The sequence below is a fragment of the Balaenoptera borealis genome, assembly GCF_965194805.1.
Source record: "Balaenoptera borealis genome assembly, chromosome: 6".
In the NCBI taxonomy this organism is placed as follows: domain Eukaryota; kingdom Metazoa; phylum Chordata; class Mammalia; order Artiodactyla; family Balaenopteridae; genus Balaenoptera; species Balaenoptera borealis.
This window is the reverse complement of record NC_138863.1, coordinates 19,950,583-19,977,411: the sequence shown is the minus strand read 5'-3', so window position 1 is coordinate 19,977,411 and position 26,829 is coordinate 19,950,583. Positions and strand designations below refer to the sequence as shown.

General features: G+C 42.6%; 1 long non-coding RNA gene across 1 annotated transcript in view; it reads left to right on the top strand.

Moving 5' to 3' along the window:
* The first annotated feature begins 566 nt into the window (after positions 1–566).
* LOC309631385 overlaps positions 567–26,829 on the top strand; it is a 657,985-nt gene continuing 631,722 nt past the window's right edge. Inside the window, exon 1 of the long non-coding RNA XR_014246240.1 lies at positions 567–620. This is a non-coding gene — a long non-coding RNA (uncharacterized lncRNA). The remainder of the gene's footprint in view (positions 621–26,829) is intronic.

Here is a 26,829-nt window from a genome sequence, read left to right as displayed (position 1 = left end):
TTGCATCATTAAAACCTCAGGGAAAGACTACTAGGGTTTCCTGAAGCAGGTGCCCAGGCTAATTTCTTAAGGATTTGCATTTTGGGTTGGACTGACAACTTAGCTATTGGAGGTTAAGGTTATCCCTGGATTATTCAAAGAAAAGAAAAAAAATCCTTGGTTGGTAAATCTAAAACTTGAATTCAATGAATCGAACTGCATAAGATTTCATGTTCTTTGGTTTCCTGGAAGCCTGATGTAAGCCAATGTCCATGTCAACATCAGCAATCACTGATGAGCAATGGAAAAGTGGAAATTCCCTGGATATAGGGTGAGGGCACGCACACACACACACACACATGCACACACACATACACACTACTTGCCATGATTCCAACACTGTGTTATATATAAGTATGTATTAAAAATAGTGGAGCAGGGCTTCCCTGGTGGTGCAGTGGTTGAGAATCTGCCTGCTAATGCAGGGGACATGGGTTCGAGCCCTGGTCTGGGAGGATCCCACGTGCCGCGGAGCGGCTGGGCCCATGAGCCACAACACTGAGCCTGCGCGTCTGGAGCCTGTGCCCCGCAACGGGAGGGGCCGCGATAGTGAAAAGGCCCGCGCACCGCGATGAAGAGCGGTCCCCGCACCGCGATGAAGAGTGGCCCCCACTTGCCGTAACTGAAGAAAGCCCTCGCACGAACCGAAGACCCAACACAGCTACAAATAATAAAATAAATAAATAAATAACAGTTCTTTAAAAAAAAAAAAAAAATAGTGGAGCATATTCTTTGTAAAATACTATAAATTCTTTGAAGGCTGAGACTAAAATAGGTAATTTTGCCTGCCATGATTAGTAATGTGCTTATTCAGAATATTCAAGAATTGTAATATTTCTCTCCAGTTAAATTTCTGAAAATACCTGTAGAGAAGAAGTTCAGATTAAATAGACTTAAGAACTTATTTGGCAGGAAAATAGGGAGAAAGATTAAAAGACTGGAAGATGAATCTACTTTCATAATTATTTTATCATGGCAGAAGGAATTAGAAGTACCTCCTCACTAGATCCCAGTTGGGAACCATGGATGGGAATAATTCCCTCGGAGGTAGCACTTTCCCCTAAGTGCATAGAAAAGCAGCCCTTCAAGACAACCAACCACAGCTCTCTTGTGATAATGACAGCCCAAATAGGGTTGTTAGATTTGGTAAATATAAATATAGGATTCCCAGTTAAATAAACATGTATGTCCCATGCAAATATTGAGGTTACCCGGAATCTTACACAGGAAATATTTCATGACCTGCTTAGGCTAAAAAATTAATCATTGTGTGTCTGAAATCCAAATTTAACTAGGAGTTCTGTATTTTATCATGCAATCCTAAACCAACAACTCTCTTCCAAACTTCCTTCCACAAAAGAAAAAAAAAAAAATTAAAAGGCTTTTTTCTTTCATTAAGAAGAATACATTGACTGTGTGGGTAAGATGGGTAGGTCCAGATCTGGATGACTGAAGAAACATATTTTATCAGTAAGGATTAAGACTATACTCTCTAGGAAAAACATGTGCATGTCTTTGAAAAGATTATTGTCATTTAAAATTATTTTTTAAAAAATATAAATTTTGACAATTCAAACTATATAGACACATATAAAGAAAATTTGGGGACTTCCCTGGTGGTGAAGAATCTGCCTGCAATGCAGGGGACACAGGTTCGATCCCTGGTCTGAGAAGATCCTACATGCTGCTGAGCAACTAAGCCCGTGCTCCACAACTACTTAGCCTGTGCTCTAGAGCCCGCAAGCCACAACAACTGAGCCCACGTGCCACAACTACTGAAGCCCACGCACCTAGAGCCCGTGCTCCACAACAAGAGAAGCCACTGCAATGAGGAGCCTGCGCACCGCAACGAAGAGTAGCCCCCACTCGCCACAACTAGAGAAAGTCCGTGCACAGCAATGAAGACTCAACGCAGCCATAAATAAAGAAATAAATTTATTTATTTTTTTTAAATTTTTTTTTTTTTATTTTTGGCTGTGTTGGGTCTTCGTTTCTGTGCGAGGGCTTTCTCCAGTTGCGGCAAGTGGGGGCCACTCTTAATCATGGCGCACGGGCCTCTCACTATTGCAGCCTCTCTTGTTGCAGAGCACAGGCTCCAGACGCGCAGGCTCAGTAATTGTGGCTCACAGGCCCAGTTGCTCCGCGGCATGTGGGATCTTCCCAGACCAGGGCTCGAACCCATGTCCCCTGCATTGGCAGGCAGATTCTCAACCACTGTGCCACCAGGGAAGCCCTAAATTTATTTTTTAAAAAAGAAAATTTAATAATCTATTACTCACTGACCTCCAATCTCATCTACCCACAGTGACCAATATCCACTGTTTGCTGTGTATTTATGCACATCTTTACTATGTTTATGTACTTCCACAAAATTCCCTTTTAGTAGGATCACAGTACTCTGAACTTGATATGCTTACTTTAAGGTTGTCTAATTAAAGGAACTGGAGGATTACAGTTCATACTATGGCAATGGCAAATCAACATACATATTCTATTGTTCTCAGCCTTGACTGCAGACACATCCTGTGTCCAGTGTCCCCTAGGACTCCCATTACTCCTGCCATCATAGTCCTCTAGCCCAGTGCTGTCTAATACAGCAGCCACTAACCACATGTAGCTGTTGGTCACATGAAATGTAGCTTTTCCAAATGGAGATATGCTATAGGTGTAAAATACGCACTAGATTCCAAAACCTTAGTTACAAAATAACTCATCAATGACTTTTATATTGATTACCTATTGAGATGATAATACTTTGTCTATATTGAGTTAAATAAAAAGTATTATTAGAATTCATCAATTTCTTTTTACATTTTTAAATGAGATTACCAGAAAATTATACATTACTTATGCAATTTGCATTGTATTTCTACTGGTAGCGCTGTTCTAACTCAAAGTTCTTGAAAATGGCATGAGTTCACCCAAGAGATGCACAAGGTGATTCTTCGAGGGTGTGGAAAGAAAGTATAACTTCTTACTCATTTTTATCTTATGCATGTTGTTATTTATAGTTTTGAGTCTGTCTCAGATGTACACAACACATCAATATAGAAGCAAATATGTATAATTTGCAATAAATGAACATATGTTTATTTGGAAATGTATTAAAAACATTTTTTCCAGATAAGGATGTGCAATACAAAATTAAAACACGTAGAGGCCTGGCTTTGTAGGGCTGAACTGAGGGTCTGTTTTCCTGTCTCTCTTATGTTTCTTCTCTTTATGGTGCTCCCGTGGGTATGTGACCCATCTTCCACTCCTTTGTACTGCTGACTTTTATTTATTTTCTCTCTTGAATCATGTCCAAAGGCTTCCCAGGGAGGAGAAAGGAAGTTATAAGTTTTGGCTTCCTGTTTCTTGAATCTTAGGGTTTTGTGTCCTTGTTCCTTGGATACCCTGAACATGGTCTCCAGCAAGGTTGGGCTGACCCTGGCCTTTCCCACATGCCTTCTTCTCTGAAAGTCTAGTTCCCACCTTCAAGGTACATAGTTCTCCCTCAGACACTTCTCCAGCACTTCCTTCCATCCTCTTGCTATGAGGTCCTAATTAGGCTGTGGAGCTGACTGAGCAGAACTGGGTTTACATTACACTGATCCTATCAGGTGATGAGAAGAGAGGGAAAGCAAAAGTGAGATGAGAACACAGATTGATTCCAGGGACTTGGGCCATGGAATGATTCTCTTCAAGTCAATTCCCATTCAAGAAACCAACACTCTCTCAACCTAGATTACTGGTGTTAGAAAGGAGTTACAGGAGTTCATTAAGACTGTAGCACTTTCTTCAAAAGAACACCTGTTCAGTAACTTCTTTTGGAGGTAATGGGCTGATGCTCTGATAAAAAAGAACTTAGTGAGCATAGTGAGAGATATGGGACGGAAACATGAGTGGTCAGACGGTCATACAGGGAAAGTGAAGACAGTGTGGAGTTTTTTAAGAAGCTTGGACTCCCACCCATCAATGGCTTGGGTCCTGGCATGCACACACACACACACACACACACACACACACACACACACACACACACCCCTTGCCCTGCCCCCAGGCTTATTCTGTCTGAAATTGAAGGCTGCCTTTTTTTCTGATCATTCATATGTCATGTCTCTCCCATTCACGTACTCTCTTAATCCCTCATTCTTATGCTCAGAAAACATTTACTGACTGAGGACCTGATCTATGAAATGCACCAGAACACAAAGATAATCAAGTCTGGTGACCACACTCAGGGGATTTTTTACTGAACAGAACTTGGGTCTACTTGCACACTTTGCAGCAAAGCCAATTTACTGACACCAGGTTGTGATGAAGGAAAGTACAGTGTTTACTTCAGGGCACCAAGTAAGAAGTATGGGCAGTTCATGCTCAAAAACCTGAACTCCCCAGTGGCTTTCAGGGAAGGATTTTTAAAGACAACATTTGGAATGAGAGCTGCAGGGTGCATGGATTTCATCTGATTGGCTGGCGGTGAGATAACAGTGTGGTGTTTCAGGAATCTTAATCATCAGCCTCTGCTTCTAACCAGTCTTGGGTCTACATGCTTGTGCTCAGCACTAGTCACTATCTTCTGCTTGGGTGGGGGTCTTAGTTCCTGCAGAACAAATCAAAGATAAGTGTCAGATTGTTGTGTATATCCCTTGAGGAGGATCTAGGGCTCTGATTTACTGCTGAACTATTGTTTCTTGACTGCTTTCCCTCTGTTTCTGCATTCCCCCACTTCCTTAATTAGTAACTGCTTGAGTCTGCTCTTTGAAACTCAGAGAAGTCCTAGGAGACTAAAGCCTTTTTCTATAAACAAGAAATAGGGGATATCGAGGGACTTTGTGCCTAGGAGGGTCCGTAGGGTCCTGCTTGGTTTCAGATTCTGCATTTGGTGTTCTAGGTTGAACCTTATAAAATTGCCAGTATCGGACATTTTCTGACTTACAAAATGACCTTTTCTTATGGTTCAGCTTAATAATGTTCTTGCCTTCATATAGACATTTTGGGGTTCATAGCAACATAGAAAGTTTGTTAAGGATACAGATTCTGGCACCAGACTTATTATTATTTACTAGTTTTGAAAACTTAAGTAAACTTTATTTAACTCATCTGAGCCTCATTTTCCTCATATGAAAATGGAAATAATAATAGGTTCTACTTCATGGAGTTCTCCTGAGGATTTAAAGAAGTAATCTTTATAAAGCATTTGATGTATTCCCCAGCACACAGTAAGTGTTCAATGAATGTTAGCTGCTATTATATTTATTGCTGGAAGGTGTTATCACTCTCATCTCTGTGTTTTCTTACTTGCAAAACAATGAACTAGACCTGCTCAAACTAGAGAAAAAGCTCCTGCTGTTCCTCCCATCCCCCAAACTACCACCACATCAGTAGGGAAAATGGAACATCTAAGCCATGAAAATTCAACAAAAGTTTTTCAAAGAAAGCAATTAGGAATTTTAGTGTTTGGCTTTTTAATAGAGAAGTATAAAATGGCAGCAGGAGACAGAAGGACACAGAAAATGCAATGAGTGCAGGAAGCGAGGCAGCAGGTGGCCATGCTGGCCTTGTTTCAATTTGGGGCAGGGTTTTAGCATCTAGAGCTTTGCCTGTTTATTCCGAACGAGAGCCAAGGGGCTAGTGCCCTTGTGAGGAGCCTGCTGAGTTTCATGTTTGTGCAGGGAGGGTTTGCAGGGCAGAACATAGCCACAAGGACTGATGGACAGAGAGATAGACATGCATAGATTCATGACGGAGCAGCTGACCAGTGCTGACACTCTGGTGAGGACACACAGTTGATTTAACATAGGTTGCTGGTCTCCCAAGCCAGAAGTCAAAAGAAATAAACCATTGGTGTTATTAACTGTCTTCTGGTGGGAGGGTTGCACTGGTGCCCTGGTAGTGCCTACAGAGCTAAGATTCTCTGACGCTGATTCCACACTGAACTGCCCTTACAGAGAAGCTGTGGGCTAAGAACCCCTCCCCTGTCATCACTGGAGGTCACCATGATCATTCTGGTTAGTCATTCCAACAACCAAGGGGCTTGTTTACAAGGGAGAGAATGAAACAAAGATAAGCAGACAAACAGGTGTTGCACTGGATTAGCCAGTAGATCTGAAGGGTTTGAACCAGAGGTGCCAAAACAGGTAACGTGTGGGATCAAATCTCTCCTTTAGCATTTAGTATTTATGGGGCATGGGCCAGTCCTTTTACCTTCCAGCCCTCAGTTTCCCCATCTGAAAAATGGTGATGAAAATCTGCCCCATGGGGTTGGTTGTTGTGAGGTTGAAAGGCAATCGTGCAGATTGGTTGACTTTCCTCCCCTCTGTAGAAAGTCACTCCAGGAAAGAGTCAACAGTTCTGGCCAGGCACATGCAGCACCGCCCTGCCTGTGAAAGCTGGTCCCCCTCCTCCCCCTCCCTCTCTCCCTCACCCGTCCTCTCTTCCTGGCTTTTCCCCAGAAGGCCCCAGGGCTCCCAGGCCAACTGCCAAACCGCAGGACGCTGAGATTGGCTTTCAGGGACCCTCCCCTTTTGCCCCCTCCATCCTCTGGGTGGCAGTCATGTTTGGGGCTCCCCTCCCGGGAAGATAAGACCTCATGGCTGCCCAAGTTGCTATGCCAGCACTTGTAGGGAATTCATCTGAAACCAGCATCAACAGTTTGTGTTTATTTGGGGCATGCAGAGGAGCCAAGGGCTATGAACAGAGTTGAATTCCAGAACTCTCTATGATTCCCATCAGCCTATGTCAATCAGACCCTTTACCTGGAAGGAAGCTAGGCTTTCTCTTTCCAATTCCTCAAGAAGAAGACCACACACTAGTTGCTCTCTGAAGTTCCACTTTTCACCCCTTGATGATGCAACCCAATCCTGTGCCTTATCAAAGACAAGAATTATTAGAGAGATGATGATGAGAAAGGATGTGCCTCTGATTGCAAGGGATGGAAAGACTACACTGTTTAATATTTCAACTTTTTTATTGAAATATAATACATACAGAGGAAAATATACAAATTATAAATGCACAGCTAGGAGTCGATGGCAGGGCAAAATTCACATTAGCACTGGGCTCCAACATTTTTAGCTGTACTGTGAAGCCTCTTGTAGAACAAGAATTGAGAACATACCTTAGTAAATTTTAGTGTATTCGTCACAACCAGCGGCGGACTAGAGCCAGCTCCCATCAGCTCAAAAGAGCGTGCTGTATGTATCACTTCCCATCGCCACGTTCAGTGGCCTCACGTTGGCATTTGAAATCAGCGTTGATGGGAGTATTTATACTGCAGAAATCAGTAAACGCTGCAAACAAGGGCGTTTTTTCCCCCTGTAGAGATGGTTGTTAAATATTTATCAACAAACCACTACTTGCCACTCTCCTAAAATTTGTGAACAAAATTTAAGCAACTTCCTGACCAACTCCAGTTTAATTAATTCCTGTTCTTTTTCTTAGGACAAAAAAAATCCATTCCTCATTATCCTGCCTTCATAGTACCCACCCTTTGCTGTCTTCCTCTGGAAACACTCATTCATTTGACAACTGCACCTCAGCCTTTACTCCTCTTTTCTTCTCTCTGTTAAATGATTGCTGTTCTTCCTTCAAGTGTGTTTAAGAAATTCCACAGAGAGGGGTCCAGGTGGTTGATGGACAAATGCCAGCATGCCCTGGAAAGTAAGCTCTGAGGCCTCCAACAGCTTTCATGGTCCCTTGGATGCAGGCACTTCCTGACGTCCCTCTGTCAGCTGGCTTCCCCTAACCCTGTGCCTTTCTCAATTCATTGCATTTCCAATCTGACAACAGACCATCCTCTGGACAATTGGAAACCTATGACCTTTGGGCAGCAAGGTAAGAAGAACCAAAGGGTCCACCCTTTCACTTCCCTGGCTCTCAGTCCCTCCTCTGCTAAAGGGCAGTGTGGGTCAAATGATGCCCGAAGCCCTTCTGATTTGGCCTCTACGTACACTGTGTTCCTTGTGTTCGTCTCCACAGCCTGGCCGCACAGGGAAGTCCTTTTTTTTTTTTTTTTACCCGAATGAGAGTGGGTGGGGCAAAACACTGAAGCAATCTTTTAAAGGCCCTCCACATGACCTCTGTCTGAACAAATAATTAATCTCCAGAAAAAGCAGCTCACTGATGGGTCCAGGCTGCGCCTCGCGGACTGGGGCTGGGAACAGAGCCTGTGGATTTATGAGGTGACGTCAGTTTGCAGCCCAGCATGAAGGGCCTGAGCTGTGTTTTACAAACTCCTCAGTTGTTTTAACGGGGCCTGCTCTTGAAGGGCCGCACATCCCTCCCCGAGCTAAGCTTTATTAGAATGGCAAAGGTGGAGAGGAGTGCTTTTCCAGATAAGTCAGCTTATTTAGGCTCTGCTCTCTCCCATCTCCCCCTGTCTACTGGAAAGGTCTCCTAGCGGGGAGGAAATGAAGAACAGCGAAGTGCTTGCAGGTACACGCTGAATGCCTGAAAATCTTGCATTGTGTTAACAGCTAGCTCTTCATGGGTTGGGCTTTAAAGAAATAGATGAATTCTCAATCTGACCAATTTAAATAATCCCTGAGAGAGAACTAAGAGAAAGATTTATGTCCCTAGTAACTAAAAGACACACCAGCATTTAGCCTGCAGGCTAGGTCTCTGCACTCAGAGTATCACAGTGCAATTCTTTGAGGATCCAGTTAACACTAGGTTTAAAGAATGAGTCGGGGGGAGGGGCAGGGGGTGAAGGGAGAATAAAAAGGTGAAAAGCCAGAGTGAAAGGAGGGAGGGGGAGATGTCAGCAAGAGTGGGGGGAGGCAAAGATTTTGTCTAAGGCTAGAGTGAGAGTGAAGGAGTAAAAATAGAAGATAAATTTCTACTTTATGTTTGTTAAATGTATAATGTCTATATATACATATATATATGATACATAAACACACAAATACACACAGGTACACAGTCTCTATGTATATAGACTAGATGTATGTTTGTCTATTTCTAAGACTAAAGAAATATAAAGTCAGATTTACTTATGTTTAGAATTCCAGGAATATACATTAATTATGGAGATGAAGAACCTCAGAGGCTTGAAATACCTCATTTATGGCAGCAAAATAAAAAATTATTCTTGCAATTTAGCAAGATTTTTGAGAGACAGTGAAGATAGAAGAATAACTTCAGGAAAAATGAGAGGATTTACTTGAGAAGAGAAAGGGCCCATCAGGAACGTGAGTGTGTGTGTGTGTGTTTGTGTGTCGGGAAAATCTGTAGTGGGGCAGCAGCCAATCAGGGAATGGGGAAAGGCAAGGAAATGATCTGGAACATTATACCTTGATCCCAATAACCCTCCTATGTTTATAATAAGACTATAAAAGGCTGGTCAACCTAGTCAAAATTTAATGGGAAAAATAAGTGACTAAATCTAAGGAGCTCAGTTTAGGTTAAATTGAATTAAATTCAAGCATTTCTGATTCTAAGGCCCATCACTTGCTACTATTTCACATTCCTGTGGCAGTTGCTATGTAGTCAAAACTGAGTATGGCAGATAAAAAGGGTCTCTAGGATTAGAACCCAAAAAGTTGTGAGGATAACTTAGATGGGCCTTTTGTCATCTCAGTCACTGTAGGGTGGATTCTCCTGATGGCCTGGGGTAGCTGCTTTGGCCCAGAGGGTACCCCTTTCTGTCCTCAATGTTCCATAAGCCCTCTCTGGAGCTTCCTTCAAGGTCAAAGAATACAACCTTCCAAGACAGAGAAGGACCAGCCTCTGTGAAGCACTTAAGAGTAGAGGCCATGAGTGCCTCATCTGATATCTGCTACTCTGCCCAGCGCCTGGCCCAGGTCTGACTTCAAGAGACCATTTACACAGTTAAGCATGTCTCCACCATATGGAATACAAAGCAAGATAAGGCTTGCCTTCTAGAGTGTCATAATCTAAATGAAGTTGGATTTCTACCCAGGGAGAGACAACTAAAGATAGCGTGTAACGAATGAGCTATATATATTTTATCATAACAGTATCAGATACCAACCCTGTTCAGAGACATGGAGAAATTGATTTCCTATAGATAATTGAGACTTTGCCATGGTGAGATGGGAGAATGCATGGTGGCAGGGTGGGTATAGGCCTTTCAGAATGAACTGAAGTTAGGGGTTCAGGATCAGCTAGACTTTGAGAGGAAGACATATTTAATGGAAAGAATTCTGACAGATAAAATCAGATTTTGTCTCTTCAGCCCAAAGACCACATCAATACAGACATAAGGCAATCTCTTTGAAGCAAGTTTCATAGAGTATATGGTTAGTTCTTGGCCCAGGCTCTGGAGTTGTCCTTTAAACCACACTGCTCCCACCCAGGTATGGGGTTATAAAGGAGAACACAGTTGATGTCTTCAAGGAACTAGAGTCTAGTGAGAAGACACACACACAATGACTGCCCCAAGAAGTAACTCAATAAGATCATTGAGCTGTATGTAAAAAGGGAATATGGTAGAAGAAATAAGTAATTCTGCATGCAAGCATTAGAAAAGACTTTACAGAAGAGATAATGCTTAAACCAAGACTTGATGGAATTTCACTTATAGGTTAGGTGGGAAAAGTGCTCTCTCCTGGTAGAGAAAGCTATGTTTGCAAAAACACAGATGGCTGGGAGAGCCTGATATCCTGGGGTAATTGTAAATGTCAAACCTGAAATTAAGAGGTAAATGACACCATGGAGGCAAAAGGTGCTTGATCACAAATGGCCTTGTGAGTCATTCAAAGAGTCCATTTTTATCCTGTAGGTTAGGGAATAAGGAGTCATTGGGAACTCTTCATGAGAGTTCATAAATAAGGGCTACACATTTATTTATTTGAAGATTTTATAGTCAGCCAGTGATGTTACTAAAAGCACAAGGCTCTTCTAGGGGATTTGGGAATGCCTGCGTTGCACTCTAGGTAAAACTAACTAAATATATAATTTTTCAGAGCCATATTCTTCAAAAATGAACACTAGCATCTGATTCCTTGGCCTTTACTCTGTGGGGAGGCCATATTTAATAAAATAAAGCCATTAGTGATTTAATATCTTGGGACCTGTGTGTGCCTGGATTGATTTACCCTTCCCCCCAAATAATTTCTTAGGAAGGACTCTTCTTGGATTTAAAAATGTGTCAGGAAGAGATGCCATCCTAGAAGAACACATGGTAAAATTGTCCAGGTATTTGGTTTCACCTTCCATGTTTGCAGAATATTGCCTCTAGAACCAATTTTCTGTCTTTGTAAGAGGTCAATTGTTTCTAGTCTTGCTGCCAACATGGTGGTCAAATAGTCAATTGATAATCCCATAGCCACAGTACCTGGCACCTCTGTGGATGAAGCAAGCTGCAGAGGTCTGGTCTTCAAATATTGTCTATTATTATTAGACCACATCTTTGCAGCTTGATTCACACACAGGGGTGGAGAGAGTTTCTTTCCCTCCCATCAGCCTCTGCTAAACACATGGTCTGAGTCCTTGAGCATTTCAGTGAAGGGGCTTGATGGAGGGGCTCAGATAATGTGTTTATTCTTTCCCAGACACCCTGCTCCCATCTTCAGCTCCAAATGCATTTATCTCCCCCATAGAGTGCTTATTGACAGAAAACTTGAGTGCTCAGAATGGTGCCAACTGAAGAAGGGCCTCTCCACGCAGAGCAGTCATGTTTCCCCTTGATCTCTCCAGGCTGAATCCACAGCAGCCATGTTTCTGTCTCAACCTCAAGGATTAGCTCAGAGACTCCCCCTCCTCCCACCACCAACTGCTTTCTTGGGTCATTGATTTTTCGGGGAGAAAAATGCCTGTGGTAGAGGCATGAAATAGCACTGCTTAGCTTCAAGAAGAGGTTTGCAAACTCATTCAGCCAAAAAGTAATTTTATCACGCCTCTCAGAGAGCCTCGGTCCCACCTACATTTGCAAACACTCTCTAACTATGCACTCTGCTTTTAAGTCTCTCTAACACTGACTCTTCTTTTGTTAGGTTAAGAAGAATATGAGTTTCCAGGTGTGCAACAAAGAAAGTCCATCAAAAATAAGATTGAAGGAAGAGGTAGAGCTTTGCACATGCTTTTGAGCCCAATGTCTGATTTCATGTAGACTGCAGCCTGATTTCTCTTGGGTCGTTTCCCCGTATCCAGGGACTACTTAAAGGATCTGATCTGGTTAAAGTCTGTCATCAGACTGAATTAGATACAGTCTCCCTTCTACAGGAAAGGTAGAAACAAATGACTTCCAGCTTCACGTTCTCCTGAACTCTGTCATCAGGCAGGACCCTCGTTCATGCAAGAAAAAAAAAAAAAAAAAAAAAAAAAAAAATATATATATATATATATATATATATCTCAAGCATCAGCTACTATTGGTAAGGCACTGTTCAGAAGTCACACAGTTACACAGAATAACCTCTACTTCAAGGAGTTCAAAGTCTAGTAAAGAAGCCAAGAGTTTCAGTGTAGCCCTTTGTTCATTGGAGAGACAGAGACCCAGATTCCAATCTGGTCTTGTCACTTACTTTGGTTATCTTGAAAAAGTCACTTCACCCCTTTGTACCTCAGTTTTCTCATCTGCAATATGTGGCTAATAATTGTCTGTATCTCAAAGGGTTTTTGTGAAGATTAAAGGAAGTAATGTAAAGCACTTAGGACAATGCCTGGCTCCTAGCATTGCTTTTAGCTATTATTATCATAAGAAAGCAACAATAGGTACAACATGTAGCAAAATACTGAGTTGAGGCCCTATTTATTTAGGGAGAGGACAGTATGAAGAGTGGGAATATATTCCCAGTAGATCTAAGCAATAGGCGATGAAACCCTGAATTCTACTGTACTGTATAGTACTGTACACTGTACTATACTAGTGTGAAGAGAAAAGACTCCACCAATTTTAAGAGATATTGTAGTGGTAGTATCAACAAGGTTTTGACATACATTAGATGGAGTGGACAGTTGACAAGGAGTTAAGCACAATTCCAAGTATTGAGCCTTGGCAAGTTGAGGAATAATGGGATCATTAATATCAATTGGGAAGTCAGAAAAACAAACTTGTGGAAGAATTGGACAAACTTGGTTTTGGGTCATGCTGAGTTTGAGGTACCAGAGGAGTATTCTGGTGGGGATACCTAACCTACAGTTGGAAATTATGTTCAAGAGAAAATGTAAGTTTTGGAGATATGAGTTTGAAAGTCATCAGGAAAAAGACATAGTTGAGAATTTAGATTAAGATAACCAGGCAAAAGGTGAATGTAGAATCTTGGACTAGGTGTACATTTAGGGTTCCAGAATAGAAAGAATAGCTATCAAAGAGAGGGAGAAGAGTCCTTTTCTAGAAAGACAATGCATCAGCTAGCCAATTAACATAGTTATTCCAGGCTCATTAGTAATTATGAATGGCTTGGTGAATTGGTTCAGCAAACCATCATTCATCAATTTTTTTTCTCCAATAATGATCCTGGTATATAGGATACATTAAACATTCAGTGTCCATGACCTGGTCTAGAAATATTTTGTCAGAGTTATTCTTCTCACCTGATCTACCATTCCCATTTGCATTGACTCTGGATCTCTGAAAGAAGTACCTTCAAATTCCAGAATTAGTGCCACAGATCCTGCTGGGTTTTCCATCTTTCCCTCTCTTTTGGTCAACCCAGCCAATTCATTGCTTCCTGTTCAGTGTTACTCTCTTAACACTGTTTATATTATTAACACTCTTTACTGTTATTCAAGCATACCTCCTGCCATGCTCTTTCTCAAAAAGGCCCAATATTTCCTTATTGCTCAGTCACTGTGTGTAAACTCCTTATCTTGACCTTCAAAATCCCCCCCCCCCCGTTATTGCTTACCCTCAACTAACTGTGATTTATATTTCAGACAAATAGGACCCTTGATGGTTCTTGAACTCCATCCATGTGTCCACACTTCAATACCAGTGCTGTACCCCAAACTGAAATCTTATCCATACTTTGTGAAGCATCTGTGTTTTACACCCATATAAAATCTATTTCTATTCCCTCAACTAGATATAAACTCTTTTGGGATCCAGTAGAGTGCAGTGGCCAAAAGCTTGGATTCTAAAGACCAACTGTATGGTTCAAATTTCACCTATACTATTAGCTGACTGTGTGACCATGAACAAGTCACTTTTTACTCTGCATCTGTTTCCCAATCTGAGAAAGGAGGAATATTTATCAAATATTAAATGAAATGATACACATTTAATCTGGTGCGTGGAATCCTGTAAACATGCACAAGTTTGAGCTATTCTAACAGATGCTGTTGAGAGCCCACCCACCTCCCCTTGGTATTCATCTCTACCATCTCAAGCCTGCTTATGGAAAACATTTGTGACTCTGCATAGTCATGAGAGCATGCTTAGCTCCCATGTAGGACAGACCAGAAGTGTCTGAGGCATAATCCCTCAGGAAGTACCCCTCAACTAATGACAGTTGGAGAGTTAGTGGATGAATACCCCTTGTTTGGAAAAACTCTGAAGTATATTCTACATATGGACAGTATAGAATCTCTATTGTCTCCAGAGTTCCCAAGAAGGCTCTAACACCAGTTAATGGTAACTGGTTTGATATGTGCATTTTATCAGCTCCCTTCCCTTCCCTGATTTACTATTCACTCTTCTACATGTGTTTCCTGGGATCACCTCATAAGTAAACTACTTGTACTTGAATTCTTGTTTCAGGATAAGCTTCAGGAGGAATCTAAAACCATGACAGTGGGCTTCCTTCATGGTGCAGTGGTTAAGAATCCACCTGCCAATGCAGGGGACACAGGTTTGAGCCCTGGTCCAGGAAGATTCCACATGCCACGGAGCAACTAAGCCTGTGCGTCACAACTACTGAGCCTGTGCTCTAGAGCCCACGTGCTGCAACTACTGAAGCCCACGCCCCTAGAGCCCATGCTCCACAACAAGAGAAGCCACTGCAATGAGAAGCCTGCGCACCACGACGAAGAGTAGCCCCCGCTTGCCACAACTAGAGAAAGCCCGCGCACAGCAACGAAGACCCAACACAGCCAAAAATAAATAAATTAATTAATTAAAATAAAATAAAATATAATAAAACCATGACAGCTCTAATCATTAGAGATGACTTCTGAAACCATCAACATACTTCATTTGCATTAGTCTTCTGGTAATCAGCGTCTACCCTCATTAGACTTGAAATCCAATAGAAAAATTAAGACTAGAATGTAAATAACTCTAAAACTTTATGTGCCCCTCACACAGAAGTTATTCAGTCTGTATTTGGAGAACAAAGAATAAAGGGAAATAAAAAAGTTACTTAGTGATTATAAAAATAGAGCAAGAACGGTTTAGTGGTCACTAGGAGTATTTGGCTAACTTTTGTGGTCTGACACACCATTTCTCATAAGGATGGATCTGCCTAAGTACACGTGCAGCCACTCAAGATCCCCTCCCTGTGACGTCAGGACTCCCCACCCTCCTTCAGCTAGATCCCACGAGGCATTCGTCATTACCTTATTACCTTTTCTCCCGTCAATGTACTTGTGTAAACTTTTGTATTTTCCAAATATGGAAAATATTTTACAGGGATTACATTTTAGGCAGGCTGCTTCCTGAAGACCTAAAGTTTCTCACTCTAATCTTATTAGCACATTCCTCAGATCTCACTGTGGGGTGGGTGACTTTTGAGAGACTTTTCTATAAATGGCTAATCCAGACTTGGGTGTGGTTTCTTGTAACAGCCAGTCAGGGAAATCTTCTTCCCCAAACTCCTGGCCTGACCCCTCCCCGAACTTTGCCTCCTAATCTTGGGGTCTGCCTTATGTGAAAGACAAGTTCTAGAATCAGTGAACTGTGAACCAGAGCCATAGGATTATCAACAGGTAATGGTGGATTACTCTTGGGTGGCTGCATAAAATCTGTGATTACAAATTGAGATTAGCTACAACCTTTGTGCTACCAGCAGTACCTTTCAAAGCTATCCTTCCACGATAGTGTTTCTCAAAGAGTGATCTGTGGACCATCTACATTAGAAGGGCTTCTGGCACTGCATAAAATGCAGATTTCTGGTCCAGCTCTGGCAGACAGAATCAAAAACTCTTGTGAAGGTGCTGCAATTTGCATTTTCAACAAACTCCCTGGGTGACCAACTCATCCTAGTTTTCCCTGGACTGTCCTGTTTCTAGTATTCAAAGTGTCACATCCTAGAACTCCTTCCATCTTGGGATGGTTGGTCACCCCGTGGTCACATCTTATAAGCATTGAATTTTTAGAGCTATCTTACAGACTCCAAGGTATACCACACTAACAGATGCCACTTTTACTTGGTAGAAGTCTCTGAGCCCTTGAGGTGACTTTAATGGAGTGTGACATTGGGGTGGGGGAGCTCCCACAGACATGGATCTTGGTGACAGCCTTCTGTGAGGGCTTGAGTATGGGGAGACCTAGGGTGTTTGTTTTGTTACTTTCCTTTTCCTTTCTTTTGAACCTCGAGTGCAGAGTTGAACTTGATCCTGAGTTTCTAGTGCATCGTTTTCTTCTGTGTCTGCAAGACCTCACTCTGGATTTATATAGTTATTCATTCTCATTTTTCCTTCACTCTCCATGCCCAACAGGCAAACATCATGATGTGATTGTTAAATACCCTTGAGTTTGTTTGCATCCTTATAAAACATGTACCCTTGTTTCCTCTGTATTTTAATGTATACACTTTGTATTCTGTTGCACATTTCATTCTAACTCCTACCTTTTTCTGTTAAGTATTATATTTAATGCTGTGTGGTTTTAAAATTTCTTGCTTCTTGTGATAGGCAGCTCCTAAGGTGACTACAGTCTCTTGGTTTATGTGCCCTGTAGAATCACCTCACCTTGACTATGAGTTGGATTGCAATATATTTTGCCAGCAAGGATTTGAGATCCTCAGTCCAACAGTGTGAGGAACTGAATCCTGTCAACAGCCTTGTGAGTGAGTTTGGAAGCAAATCTTCCCCCAGTCTGTTTATGCCTCGAGATGACTGATTGCAGGTCTGGATAACACTTGATTGCCCCCTTGTGAAAGACCCTGAGCCAAAGGAACCAGCTAGAACATACTGGTTCCTGACCCACAGAGATGATAAATGTTTGTTGTTTTAAGATGCTATATTTGGGGTAATTTTTTACACAGCAACAGGTACCTGATTCACTCCTAATAATCGCACGGTATCCATAGCATGTTTCTACCACATGTACTTGTCTGTTCCCTGCAGATAGACAGCTGACTGAATCTAACTCCCACTACTGCAAACACCACTGCAGTGAATACCTTGAGCAAGACCCCCGCTCTGGACCTGTGTGGACATTTCCTTAGGGTGTACAAGCACAATGGGACTACTGGGGAACACCCAGAGACTACAGAAGCACTTGGAACAACACTCTCAACTTTCTTCAATTCCTAAATTTTTTCACTACTTTTAAAAAACTTTTTTCCCTAAGCATTTTGTTCTAAAGGTGGATAGCCCTTGGGGGAAATAAAGAGACCCTCTGATTAATGGTGAGCCATTTAGATGTGAGATGGTGAGCCAAGGAATAGTCAGGGGTGGTCTTTGGAACAACGTGGAGGGTGGATATCTTGTCTTGAAAAGATGCTCCAGTATGTTGCTTCTTCTGTGATCCAGGCTGACTGATTCATGCTGGGCTTCAGACACAAGGGGCTAGGCTGGGAAGAGGGAGGGCTTGTTCAAAGCTGAGTGGACACATCTATAATCATTAAAACAATGTTTCTCTGTTTGGATTTAGTAAATGGCCTCAGGTTCCTGGAAATGTGTGCAGAGACCCCGTGGCCATGAGAAGATCTAACATTTTATTCCTTACAGTAGGCTGAAATATATTTAGAAGTCATTGGACTGTGGCTGTCCTACATCAAAAGGCATTTCATAACAAAACACCATCATGCCCCATTTATAGAAATGGCGTGCTGTGCTTGGCGGCTGTGGGCAAATAAAATATGTTCTTGTAACATAAACAGCCTCACCTTCCCTCTAAAACTAAAGGGTCATAAAAGATTTATTTAAATAGGCTTTTGAAATATAGAGACACATATAAAACCATGTTAAATATTTATACATACATATATGCATGTATGTATGTATAGATTGATAGATAGCACACACAAGAGATACTCTCATAAATGGACTTTAAAATCTTTTAGATAATATTCAAGGAGAGGATATCAGAGCCCAAAGGGACAATAAAAATCTTCCAATCCATTCATCTCACTTTACAAAGGAAGAAACTGAGGCCCAGAAGAAGTGATATGTCCGAGGACTGTGGCATGCCAGGGGCGGTGTGTAACATAGAACCTGAGCCTCCAACTCCTGGGCAGTTCCATCCCAGACACTCACTCACAGTTAGCACAGATTTAAATTGTTTGCAAACAGAAAATGAGTTATGTTCTTATCTCTCTTGGATTTACTAATGGCTGAATTTCAAACAGATGAATAGTGCTCCAGCTGATAGAGCATGTGATGATGATTTTAACACATGTCCACAAATTCTTGATATTTCTTCCTTCAAGAGTTGGAGCTTAAATCCCCTTCCATTAAGTGTGAACTGGACTTAGTAACTCACTCCTAAATATTAGAATATGGAAGAAATGACAGCATGTGGCTTCTGAAACTGGGTTATAAAAGGCATTACAGCTTCCTCCTTGGTCTCCTCCTCTGGGGATGTCAGCTGACCCTTCACTTCTATGTGGTGAGGAACTGAGGCCTCCAGCCTCCAGCTTTGTGAGGACACCATGTTGGAAGCAGGTCCCCCAGGCCCAGTCAAGCCTTCAGTTGACTGCAGACCCAGCTGACATCTGAAGCTTTATAAAGGACACCAAGCCAGAACCACTCAGCCAAGCCACTCTCAAATTCCTGACACACAGAAATTCAGATAAAATTTTGTTGTTTTAAGCCACTAAGTTTTGGAGTGATTTGTTATGCAACAATGGATAGCTAGTAGAGAGCATTAACCTGGTTCCCTGAACTCACCATCATGAAAGCAGCTACCTATTTTATTAAAAGGTAAAACTAGCCTTTTGAAGAACATTTTTTCTACCAAGGCATTGGCACTTGAAATTCAGTAGCAAGAAGAATAGAAGAGGGAGTGCTTTCTGCCTTCCCATTGCTGCCTGCGTCTGGTCTGCAGCCTGATAAGCCTGGGTTACTCAGCCAGAGCACCCTACATGAGACTGACATGTGGGAAAATGTGTCCCTTCTCAAGGTTTGACTCTGGAGCATTTGGGAAAAAATCCTAGATTTGAACCACATTAAATCAAACATGAGACCTGAGTTCTAGTTCCAGGTCTGCCCAGATCTGAATGTGTCACATTGACAAAGTCCTTTTCTCTTTGTAGATGTCAAATTTGATCTCTTTAAATAAGGGACCAAGTATAAAAGATTCTTCCTTGTTCTTTCATATATGCTAGTCAATGCACTAGTAAGACACCCCAACTAACAGCTGGTCAATGTGCTGGGATTTGAACACAGATTGACTAGCTTCCAAGCTTCATGTTCTTCCTCTGGGGTGGCTTTGTCTTCTAACTTCCTCAGTAAAACAAGGAGCTGAAGACATTGGACATAATTGCATGACTAATGGACTATTTCCTCTGCTTCACCAGTATTTATAGTCTGGTCCCTCTTCATCTCCTTCCATGCCTTCCCTCAGCTCTGGGTACTGAGTCCTCTCTGCATGGGCTCATCAATGAAATTAAATAGGAAATACAGCCAAGCAAATACAGTTCATTTAGAAACTCACCTGTGGGCTATGGAAAGATGGTGTTATTCAAGAAGACTGAACCCTGAGTCAGATGCCTGGAAGTACATTGCCTTGTCTTCGCCACACACTGGCTGTGTAACGTTGGACAATTCTCCTCACCTACCTCAACCTCAGCTCCTTCTTCTTTAAGAAAAAATTAAATAATAATAACAATAATTATAATAGTCAACTTTTATTGATCATATTCTAAGCACTAGATTACATAAGTTGCATGCATTGTCTTTAACACAACCTAATAAGAATTATTATTATCCATATGTTACAGATGAGGAAACTAAGGCTCAGAAGTAGTAAGTGATAGAGCCAGGATTCAAACCTAAGCTCTTAATTACCAAAGTCATAGTAATTCTGAACCTGTCTCAGCTTGAACTGGAACTATCCAGGTGCCAGGGTTCAGAAGATATGACATATGTGGAAGACTGATGGGGTGAATCTTCCAGGTATTTATTTATACAAGAAAACATGGAATGAGTTTATTGTCAGGGCACATGTGTTCACTTCGAGGAGATGGTCCACTGATTTAGAGGAAAGGGAAGATTTCCTTTCCCTGATACCAGTCACTGTGATTTTTTGGAACCAGTAAAAGAGCAAAGTTAAAACAAAAGGGCTGGGATACTAGCATGCAGGGCATCTGCAGAATTGACGCCAGTATCTTCAGTAGTAACTGGTGAGGTTGCCCTACCATAGACATCAAAGATCTTGACATTAGGCACTGGCAGGAACTAAATGTCTTCAGCAGACATCAGTGACAGAGTTTCAGAAGCAATGGGAGTCATTACCCCAAATAAGCCAGCGTGGGAAAAGATAAAACACCGGATATCACATAGTAGCCCAGAGGACCGGCTTGCAGAGCATATAATGAACACTCTCTGCTCTGAGGCTACTGATGGATACCACGAGAGACAGAAACCCAGGACTACTGGGAAGAAATTTGAGAGGGAGCTTAATTTTTTCAGAACACAAGTGTAGTTTCCTGGAGAAGTTCTATGTTTACCCTTGGGATCGTATTTTTATCCTCAGGCTTGGTGGTCTGAAAAATGTAGGTTACTGATTAAATGAAAGGATGCTACTCCACAATGCTCTATATGGATCATTTCACTTTGCCTTATGATTCCCAGAATCACAGAATATCAAATGTGATTGACAAAAGCACTAGGGCTGGCAGATGACTATACAGGCTCACTGGTGAATCTTGAAAGGATTTCACTCTCAGGAATAACTGGTGTTGAACTATGGTTATCCCTAATATAGTGGGTCCCAGTGCTACTTGGAGAGAAAAGTGAATAATTTCTCTAACTGACCATAGTCCTCTCCAGGGAAAAACATCTGATCTAGGGCAAAGAGGCTTTGTTCCTCCACTGACAGTTGGAAAGTGCAACTCCTCTGGGGGGAGGGGGTTTGCAGCTATCTTACTGAGGTGAGTGTCTGTAGGGGAGAGGGGTGGGGGGGATGGTGGTGAGGACCACATTCCTCCCACAGGAAAAAGGAGCTGGCTTCCATGGGAGGCCTGCTTTCTGCTGCAAAAGGGCTGGGTGAACCATCTAACCCCACCTTTTGCTTGGAAATGAAGAGCCTCTCCACCCCAGAGGAAGGAGAGGGGAGGAGAGGAGGGAAAAGGCTGCAGGGCATATTTCTCCCCTTCCCTCTCAGGCAGAAAGAGAAGCTGTCTTCAATTAGGCCTGGAAAGGAGATTCAAAACATCTGGCGGGAAAGGAGCTCATGCTGGAGGGCCTTGTGAGGGTAGAGCAAGATGACGAAGGGGAGATGAGTGGACAGTGGAGGCATCTGGACAACCTGTTTTCCTGGGCTGACCTGCCTGCCACTGTCCTCCAAGTCCATCACCACTTTTTCCTCTTCACCTCTGCTTTGACTCCTTGTCAGGACTACGGCTGTCTCCTGCCCAGGCTAAAGGGAGCTGTAACAGCAGCCCAACCTGGGCAGCACAGCCTACAACCTTCTGGGGGTCCTTAGGTAATTTGCACAATAGCACAGACCACCCACTGAGTGGGTACACAGAGTTCACAACTTCTAGCATTCAGGCAGCTAATCAGCTTGGTTTTGCCTGTGGAGAGCTTCCTCTTTAATCTCAAATTTGCCAAGCTGCCTTCCTCCCCCTTCTTTAAAACACTCCCAGGCTCCCACTTCCTCTAAGAAGCCTTCTCAGATTATCTCTACAGAAACTGCATATTCCTTACCCCCAATCACATACAAAATGTCAGTGCTGTGAAGTTGCTGTTCTTTAGCTGTTGCTTGCATCGACTTTGGACTGCCGGCCTTTCCCAGCCCAGGCAGAGCTGATGGCTGAGAAACGTTGGGGTTGCAGATAGGGCTGTGGTTAATTCCCTGGAAATCAACCCCCTATCCCTAAGACCCCAGGTTTTGAGTCACAAGGCACCAAAGCCTGAAGGCTCCTTAAAGATTACCTACTGAGTAGGATTTACTACATTCCCCAAGAGGTCATTGCCCAGGGAGGCTCTGATCAGGATTCCCCTGGGGAGTGGGTAGATTAGGTCTGGAAATGAGGCCTAGGTCTATTTGAAGAGATCAAAAGCAAGGTCCTTTCCATTTTCTCAGTTACTAACAGAGCAGGGCAGTGAGCTGAGCAGGAGCTGGGCATCACCAGGAATTGTGCAACTGTGGGCCTGGGCCCAGCATCTGTTTTCCATCAGCATCTTTCATTGAAACGTGGTGGTGTCTTCTGGTTTTTCAGTTTGCATTGAGCATCCAGACCCTGAAGAGTCCTTTGTCTCATGGAGAGTTCATTTTCCATCCCACTACAAGCCACAAAGTCATGTGTCATGTCCCAAAGGAGCAACCATTAAAGACAGATGCCAAAGCATCTTCTCTGCTCTATAAGCAACTATGGCTTCCAAGGGTTACTGCCATGATGGCAGTAATCAGTTGATTATAACTTTTAAACCTCGGCTAGTTTGTGTACAGGGATATAAGTTACTGTCAAGTTATAGCACCAGGGACCTTTAAAAAGGATTTTAAACATTGAGATCAATTTTTGTTTGATGCTTAAAGAAACTAAGGTCCAGAGAAGTTACACAGTTTGACCAAGGTCATAAAACCAGTTAGAACACTTAGGTTCTAGAGTCTCCTCTGCAGTGACCCCTGACCCTGGGCTGTTTCCACAATATTTAGGGTCAGAATAAGACACTAAGAAAGTAGGTATGAAAAGTAAACTAATGTGATGTTCAAAATAAACACCAAATATAAAAAGACAAGAACTACAAGTTTTACTGAAGTGAAAATAGTTTTTTTCTCCTTAGATATTTTGCTTGCAAAATCCTGCAAAAGGTCATTAGAAATGAACTTTTCTGTTTTCTATTTCCTGCTTAGCTGGTACCTGTAGCACATGTTCAGTGCTACCAAATGAGTAGATAACCCACAATGATACATGTCATGTATTTTGAGAATGAGCATATTTAAATAACGGGGGTCCCATAATCATTTTCCCTTTGGTTCTTCTGTGAGGCTCTGTGGAGAAGGAGAAATCTCAGGAGTTGTTGAGGGCTGGAAAGGGGGCACAGGGCCAGGATCCCTGAGCTAAGTTAGGATATGGCAATATCATGATATCAATAGCTCCTGGTCACTGGATACCTGTGCCAGGCCATGGGTTCCTTGGGGATCTGGAGAAGCATAGACACCTGATTGGTGTGATTGCTTCTTCTGCCCTGTTCTTGCATTGCTAGCTAGCCAGGAACCCAACCCAATGAATGAATGAGCAAAGAGCCAGGGAGACCAGGTTGATGGACACCAGGAAGTGGACTAATTTTAGATCTGGGGACTGGATGGGGATGAAGTTTCAGGGTGGAGATCTTGAATGGGAGCCACTGAGGATTCAAGGCTGAATGCTAGGGCCTAAGATTCTCCAAGAATATGTGAGAGGAAGACTTTATAGGTCCCCTGGAGTGGGCATAAATGGGGGAGTCAGTGATAGGCATAGATGTGTGAAAGTCTCCTGCATAAAGCAGAAGAGGTCTTTTCTGTCTAGAAAATAGACATATCAGCTCCCTCCAATCCAATCTCCTCCTCCGTTTCCAAAGCAGAACTGGCTCTGTCTGCATAGCCCTTTTAAACTGATCCTTTTAGAGCTAAAAGGTGCCTGTAACTTGATAGACCCCAAGAATTGAGGAAGACAGACAATAAAAATGAGCACGAATGACTGGTCATACCATTAATGACCAGTTACTGCTCACCCTTCCAGAGTTAAAACTGACTGTAAAGATAGGAGATTTTGCCCTTCTTTTAGTATTTTGAAGTTGTTATTTTTTTTTTCAAATCATTTTAATTTGGAGATTTGCTTGCTTAAAATTTCCAGAGAGACAGCAGGAGAAGTTCAAAGCAATATCAAGAACATTTTGAAAGCTAGTCTCATGGTCAAGGTATGAGGTGAACACGGGATTCTTTCATTCTCTCACTGGGAGGTTGCAGTTGAGTGTTTTTAGGCTCTTTGCCCCCTAATTTCTAAAACCCACAGGCATGCTCTAGTATGGGACCAACCTGTGCTTTAGTAGTTTTGAAAAGAGCTGACAGTGAAGAGATGAGATGGAGGAAATAAAGAAAATTTCTCCCTGAGAAAATAAACAGGTCCCTTTTTAAAAAAATTTTGGTGATCAATGCTAATCAGATTGGCTTTATTTCAAGGCCTGGAGAACCACATATTATCTGAAATCTTGACTCCAAGTAATGCCATTTGTGGAATGCTGAGCTGAGCCTGAGAAGTTAGAACCAAGATCTGCTTGGGGAAGGGGTACACAGTGCATGAGGAAGAGGAGGAGGGAAGCCCTGTTTTCATTTGAAAAAAAAGGAAGAAAGTCTTAAGACACCCCTCTTAGGCTGGTGAATATTGAGGTTAATTGCAGGTGGATTAAGTAGCCAGGGAGTCCAGGAAATTTCTAGTCCAGTGACTTTTTGAGAAATAAAGGATTGAAACCTTGAAGTCACTGCATTGACCTGACCTTTTTATACAGAGAGCCGGGAATTAGAGCGCCTGCTAGAGCTTACCTCTCGTCAACCTCCTGATCCAAGCCGGTCCCCCAGAACCACATCTGGGGCCCAGCTGAGCTGCAATGCTAGAAGGGTTTATCACACCCATCCTCCTCTAATTGCCAGAGGTGTCAGGGGAGAGAGGCTCATCAAAGCAACAGAGGGACCCCCCATCCTCTTGGGTCACCCTCTGAGATGAGGGACATATGGAGAGTGAGGTTGAGGGATCCCATGGGTCAGCAAGCTTTTCCAAAAGGGTGTTGCTCATCCACCCCTTTAGGATTTAAGGGGCCTTTCTGACACCACCACCCAGTGGCCCCACTAGAAGTAGGTCCACTGAGAGCAGGGACCTTTTCTATCTTGTTCCACTGCCTAGCACATGCCTGGTACAAGTGGGAATTCAACACATAATTTGCTAAGTGAATATGATAATGGAGGAACAATGCTCCATGGGGCCCAATCTTCCCAGTAATGCTTCTGCTCTGGATTTATCAACCTTCTTTCTTCTACCTCCCACCAGCCCTCCCCCCACCCCCCTTAACTTAATCTAAGCCTCCCTCTTCAGACCACTTGGAAGAGCATGTCTAAGATTGGGTGACTGCACAGGACTGCACTCATTCCCAGGTGTATGAGTGTACTCAGGCTGTCAAACTGGTAACTTAAACAAAAGAATTTTATTTTCTCATAGTTCTGGAGGTTGGAAGTCCAAGATAAAGGTGCCAGCAGGGTTGAGTTCTGGTGAAAACTCTCTCCTTGGATTTTAGATGGCCACATTTTTCACTGTGTCCTCACATGGTCTTTCTTGTGTGAGCATGGAGAAAGACAGAGACAGACATAGAGACACACAGAGAAAGAGATCTGGTGTCTCTTCCTCTTCTTATAAGGACACCAGTCCTATCAGATCAGGGACCCACTCTAATGACCTCATTTAATCTTAGTTACCTCCTTGAGGGACCTATCTCCAAATACAGTCACATTGGAGATAAGACCTTCAACCAATTTTGAATGAATCTGGGGGGCACACAATTAGTTCATAACAACAGACAAGAGGAGTGCTGCTCTGGGCCCCACACTTTAGAGGTATCACTCTAGCCCTCCTCTGGTTGCACCTCTCTGAAGAGCATGAAGATCCGCAAGATCATGAGATCATGCCCACCCAGAGCTGGTGCTCCACCTTCTAGACCATGTTCTGGGTGCTTGAGACTCCAGAGTTCCCTTCCCAAAGAAATACCATACCTCTCACTCAGGGGGTAGCCAAGAAGCAGCTATTTCTAAGAGCAGGAACAGAGCTTGGAACCATGACCTGGGGTGTATACGCACATGCCTACCAGGTGTGAGAAGGTGCCTGGGCAGGAAGCAGAAAGGGGGTAATCCAGGGATCAGGGATTGGGGCTGAGGGCCAGCTCAACACAAGCCACCATATTGTTGCAAGGTCCTCTGAGGAGTCTGAAAGCTCTACATGAACTTGACCTCCCAATGTTAGTCAGAAAATGTCAGAAAACTAGTTCAACAAAAGGAATAATAATGCATAAAGAATAAAAATATTTATACATATCTAAAATAATGAACAAAAGAAGCTCATGAAACTTTCTCACTGCCTCCCAGAGCTCTAGGTTATGGTCTGGGCAAAGGTTTGGGGCATTTTCTTTACCTACACCCAAGTCCTTGCTTCCAATTAGCACTCTTGTAACATCACTTCCTGGGGCCAGGAGCATGAGGAAGCTTAAAAACAGGTGAGGACCCAGTTTTTGATTGGGTTGTTTGGTGTTTTTTTGATATTGAGTTGTATTAACTCTTTGTATATTTTGGATATTAACCCCTCTTTGGTCACACTATTTGCAAATAATTTCTTCCATTCTGTAGGTTGTCTTTTCATTTTGTCACATTTATTTATTTTTGTTTTTATTTCTTTTGCCTTAGGAGGCTGATCGAAGAAAGTATTGCTACAATTTATGTCAAAGAGTGTTCTGCCTATGTTTTCTTCTAGGAGTTTTATGGTTTCCAATCTTACATTTAGGTCTTTAATCTGTTTTGAGTTGATTTTTCTATATGGTGTTGGAGAATGT